The sequence below is a fragment of the Prinia subflava genome, chromosome 2 (genome assembly GCF_021018805.1).
Source record: "Prinia subflava isolate CZ2003 ecotype Zambia chromosome 2, Cam_Psub_1.2, whole genome shotgun sequence".
NCBI classification, from domain to species: Eukaryota; Metazoa; Chordata; class Aves; order Passeriformes; family Cisticolidae; genus Prinia; species Prinia subflava.
In genome coordinates, this window is record NC_086248.1 from 30,958,644 (window position 1) to 30,964,643 (window position 6,000).

The following is a 6,000-nucleotide window of genomic DNA, read 5'->3' on the forward strand; positions in this document are numbered from 1 at the left end:
TCAAGCTCTCCCTCTTGAGGGGAGGCATGTATGAGTACAATCACCAGTCACAGGTCAAGGTATCTGAACAGCCTCTGGACCACAGTTGTCTTGGAAGCACCTGTCCAGAGCCTGGTCTGTCCCTCCTTGTACCTAAGTATAGATGCACCTTAACTCCATCTTCAGTACAGTTGGATTTTGAATAACTGAAGGAATAGTAATATTTTCTCCAGTAAATTTCCTATTTTTCTATGCTGCTGAATCAATCAGGCTTACCGGCTGTTCCAGGCCTCCATCTCAATAGGCACCAGCAGCCAGATGTAGAATATGTATCTTTGAGTCAATAGAAAGAGATGTTTCAGTTGTCAACAAGCAGTCAAAACAATAATTGAACTTCAAACACTTTTATTGAGGTTTTATGCTAAGAGTAATCCGACACATGTTCTTCATAGTGGCTCTGGAATTTTATTTTTCTTAGGCAGTTGAAACTTCAAATTAAATTTATTTATACTTAATTTACATGTGGCATTTGATGGCAAAGCCATGTAGAGGCTCTTTGAGTTCATGTGTTGCTGAGACGCAAAACAATCCCCACTCCAAGGAAATGAAAGGCAGCATGTTAGCTAGAGAAAAGGCTACTCTGAATGCCAGAGTGGTCTCTGGTATTAGCCAGGATAGCATAATAACTCATGTACCCTATACTTATTACCCCATTTAATTCCTAAAAGGTCTGTTTCCAGGTGTGAGCACACTTGGTGTTCAAGCCCATGGCTAAATGTGCCAGTAAATCAGATACAGCATCATACATTGGACTGGAGGTTGGATACTCAATAACAGAACATTGTCCCTCCTCCAGTCTGCTAAATGGGAAAAGGATCATGATTAAAAATAAGCATGTGATCACAGTATCAAAAGCTGCATCCATAGGCAAGCATATTCTGCTTTTTATAACTTCTAACTGCTTGGCTTTGCAATAATATTCTTTTGAAGTTTGAATATGTGAGTAGCACACATGTGGGATATGCATATTTACCACTAGTCATCACAAATACATATCTTTTAAACCATTGAAATAATTATGGGAAAATAAGTGTAACTGTGTTATGTTCAGTATAGATACCAATGAGTACATGTGGTTTTACAATATTTACAAAGGAGATGCCTTTGATGTTACATAAACAAGAAACAGTTTGCATCTGCAATGTCACTTGTATACATTTAATGCAACCTGGGGCTTAGTGGGACTGTCTGTGGAAACAACCCTATATTAAACCCATCTTTTTACATTCTGGAAAGTATTAAAATTATTTAAACAGAAGAATAGAGTGGAACTGCTCTGTGGCTTAGAGGAACAAATATTGCCAGCTGAAACGTCTGGCAACCCAGCTAAGTTTGGAATACCAATACCAACCACAGGCATGCATTTCATCTTCCACAGGATTCTTTGCTGAAGAGGAAAGACTGACAAGTTCTCTCAAGACTAACTTTATATAATATTTCTTTTAAAAAACAAATCAATTTCAAACTATCTTATTGTCACAACCTGAATGACTTATGATTAATCAGTTTGGGATCATCATGGTCTTCACTACAGATTTTGAATTGCCAGTATAAAACTATAGGAGCAAATCATTAAAAATTGTGAGAATTTTGTTTAGTCTAAGGGGAAGTGGCTGACATTAAGATTTTTTTCACTGTTTTCAAGTAGAAAGAATTTAAATTGTAAGAACATAGCCACATTGCTATGTAGACTTTTTTTCCTTAGTAAAGCTCTTTATTCCTTCAGGCATGGGTATTATATTTTCCTATCTATAGGAACACAAGAAAAAAAAAAAACATTATTGATGAGAATAATGGTTACTGCAGTGACACCCTTCAGACGAGGAATTAGCTACCCAACCTTTAACTTCTTTGTTAACACTACAATCATGACGAAAACTCCCTTTATCCTCGGCTTCCTCTGAAGAAGGGAAGATGGTGAACCTGACTGTAATATAAATGAATTGGATACATCATTTTCCCAGGTGTAGGATGAAGCTAGTTTAGCACACCTGAAAGAAAGTGCTCTACTTTTCATATTATTTCATCTAATATCCACTTTTGTTTTAGAACTAGATCAGGGACTGATTGCTTATGCTGTTGCCCTGAAAGCTTTGGTGTGGTATCTGTAATGGGAAAATAGTGTTCAGCAAGAAAGAATAATCTAGAAGCAGGATCAAACATCAAACATCAGCCCAAATGCAGACAAAAGAGAACATCTGACTGGCATCTGATACCAATCATTGCTTATACTCTTTTCTCACCCTTCCCCCTTACAATGTGATTCATACAGTGCTGGCAAATACAGGCCACCTCATTTGATAAGCTTTACTTACTGTTGTAATTGTAATGTTTGTTGTTCAAGAAAATGTACTATTTCCTTTTGATTTCTTTAAACAAAGATAATACTGTTTTTCCAAATTTCTGATATTTGCAGTAGATGATGGCTAACCATTCCTTCAACCCTAAATAAAATGAAAAAATTATAGACATTTTTCTTTACCTTGTGAGCTGTGATTCCTTACAATCATCCTGCAGTGCCTAGAACAGAGAATGGCAACATTTCCTTAAAAATTGCTCTAATATTTTGTATAGGCAAATTACTTTTGACTAGAGATGTTCTTATGGCAGAACGTTGACAACATTTTTCCATTATCCTTTCCTTCCACCAGGAAATGTAGCATGCCAGGGCAGACTTTCAATCTTTGAAATTATGAATGTGGCACTAAATATATAATAATTATAAGGCTCATCTCAGTGGATATGTGTGTACTACTTTTTTCCATTACACTCTAAAATTAGAAGTCAGTAAAAACTTCTACATTTGTCAAAGAGAATGTATATTTTTTAAGAAAAACATAGCCAATGTATCATTAGAACTACTAGAACATGCATAAAAGCATAGTTTTTATGTTTATGTTTTTGGCAAATTGTTCAATGAAAAAGAGGTTACATTTCATTTTAATGAGTATGCTGACAGCAAACTCTGAAACTCATCTGCATGGGTATGAGAAAACATAATTTTTTCCTTCTCAATGCCTTTAAAAGTAGAAAATGTGTTTCTGTAGTGGCACAAAAGTTCAATCTACAATAAATTTGGAAACTAATTCCATTCTTTATTTTCCTAATTGTGCTAGAAGGGCAAAGAAGTATATGAAAGATTGACACTCCTGTGCTCTGCTCTGTACAGCGCTGAGTAACAGAAGAAACTTGCTCTGAGCAGATTATGCTTTGAATAGACTTGACAGACACTACAGTAGGAAGGGAATGTTGCTCATATCTGAGCCATGCTGTATGATGTTGGAAAATGTCTCATTAAGTCTCAAGACATATGTTGCACAAGTGAGTTTCAACAGGAGTGAGTACTGGTAAGAAGATAAAGCATTTTCCATAAGCAAATTCTGCAAAATGAAGACAATAGAGGTATTTTTGATAATACCATGATAATCAGACTTCATCTGAGTCTCAAGGTTTGTCTAGCCTGGCTAAGTGAGCTGCAGGCCTCTTGCCTTCTGTGGCATACGCAGGAATCATAAAATCATGATTCACAATTGTTTCTTTCCTCTCAGACCAGCCACTGAGTAGTGATGATGGTTCCGGTGATGGCAGAAAAGATCTGGGCCGAGTCTAGAGTAGATTTCAAATCCATATTATGGACTGACAGGAAATTGTTACAACAATTCTCTTACTGTATTTTATATGTGTCTAGCTGACAGTTTGTAACCAATAGCCCTTGCCCTTGGGGGAGACTTCAACTTGTCAGATGTCAGCTGAAAAGTCCACACAGTGAAAAAGATGAAGTCTAGGAGGTTGCTAGAGTGTGTGGAAGATAAATTCCTGACACGGCCGGTAAGTCAGCCTTCTGGGGGCAGTGACCTGCTAGACCTGCTGTTTACAAACAGAGAAGGGCTGGTAGGATGTGGTGTTTGGAGATTGTCTTGGGCATGGTGATAGTCAGCACTGGGCCAGTCTTGGTTATAAATTTATCGATTATCTGGATAGCGGGATCAAGGGCAGATGACATTAATTTGGGTGGGAGTGTTGATCTGCTGGAGGCTGGGAAGGCCCTGCAGGAAGATCTGGACAGGCTGCATCAATGCGTGAAGGCCAGTGGTGAGAGGTTCAACAAAGCCAAGTGCTGGGTTGTGCCCTTGGGTCACAACAACTCCAGGCTGTGCTACAGGCTGGGGAAAGAGTGATTTGAAAGATGCCTTGTGGAAAAGGACCTGGCTGTGCTGGTCAGCAGCAGCTGTACATGAGCCAGAGTGTGCCCTGATGGCCAAGAAGGCCAAAGGCATCCTGGCCTGTGTCAGCAATAGTGTGGCCAGCAGGACCAGGCAGGATTGTCCCTCTGCACTCTGCACTGGTGAGGCCTGACCTCGAGTGCTGTGTCCAGGTCTGGGCCACTCACTGCAAGAACATTGGGGTGCTGGAGTGAGTCCAGAGAAGGGCAGTGGAGCTGCTGAAGGGTCTGGAGCACAAGTCCTGTGGGGAGCAGCTGAAGGAGTTGGGGTTGTTTATGATGGGGGTACATTTTGCTCTCTATAACTCCCAGAAAGGAGGCTGTAGCAAGGTGGGGGTCAGTCTCTTCTCCCTGGCAGCCAGTGACAGGACATGGGTAAATGCCCTCAAGTTGCTCCAGAAGATGTTCAGATTGGAGATAAGGATAAATTTCTTCGCTGAAAGGGTGGTTAAGAATCAGAAGGAACTGCCCAGGGAAGTGGTGGGGTGATCATCCTTAGAAGTGTTCAAGAAATGACGGGATGCTTCATGAGGCACTTAGTACTGCAGTATAACTGGCATGATGGTGTTCAGTCAAAAGTTGGACTCAGATATCTTGGAGATCTTTTCCTGTCACAGACAAGATGCAAAGAACTGCACGAGGACACGCTGGTGAGCAAAGCAGGAAAAGGATGAGTTTATTTACAAAACTCAATTTTATACATTTCCTATGGTGCCTGTGGATTGGAGGATGGAATTCCACCTCTCAAACCACATTGGTCAAGCCAACTGTCAATCAACTTTCTCCTCCCACCCAAAATATGTAAACAATGAAAGACAGAAAAACATGGTTATTGTTTATAGTACAAAGTGTGATAAAGTATAAGTTCTCGCTCCAATATGAAGAACAATACAGAAGGCTTAGAAAAGTCTTCAAAACTAGGGTGACATTTTCTAACCTTAAGATTCCATGATTTTATTGTAATTCAATGTATACATGCTTTCCCCCCTCTTTAGGCTTGTTTCATGTGGCAAATGTAAAAACATCTTTAGAGAAAAATTATATAAAAGATTGTTTCTCCAGAGCTCTAGAGCTCTCTCTACATATAGAGAGCAAAAATGAGAACTGGAAAAGTAGAAAAAGCAGAATGGTGACTTTAGTTCTCTTCTCATGAGCAACCCAAAATCTTAGCTACCTATTTAACCATGGTTCTCGCTAGTTGCTTTCATATTATTTTTCAACTAGGCTCTCTGGAAAATGAAGCCATAGAATATTCAGAAATGAAGCTGGTGTTATTCAAGTTAAATTAAAAGCATATGTGTGAGTCACACACTCAGTAGTGAGTTAATTTAATTAGTAACAATATGTTAAAAATATTTTAGTGAATAGTTAGCCCAGTTCCTTTTTTGCATACCCTTATGTTAAATTAAAATACTAGCAGCATTTAATCTTTTAGTCTTTGTGATTTATGGGGTTGTTGCTGCCCAATATGGAAACCATGTCCTAAAATCTTGAGAACTGTGCATTTCCTCAAATTCTCCATCTTTTATTTAGGCAAGACTCAGATGATGTCGGTGGAACTGTTCATTAGGGTAAGCCTGTAGTCCTCAAGGCTTTGTAAAACCTGGACTTGGTTAGTATGTTGATAAAAGTAATCCCTTCCAAGAAAAAATGGAGACCTCCAGCACAAGTGAAACAAGTAGAATTTTACTCTTGGAATTCATACATGTATGTCTGGTGGATTTGCTACCAAGAAATTT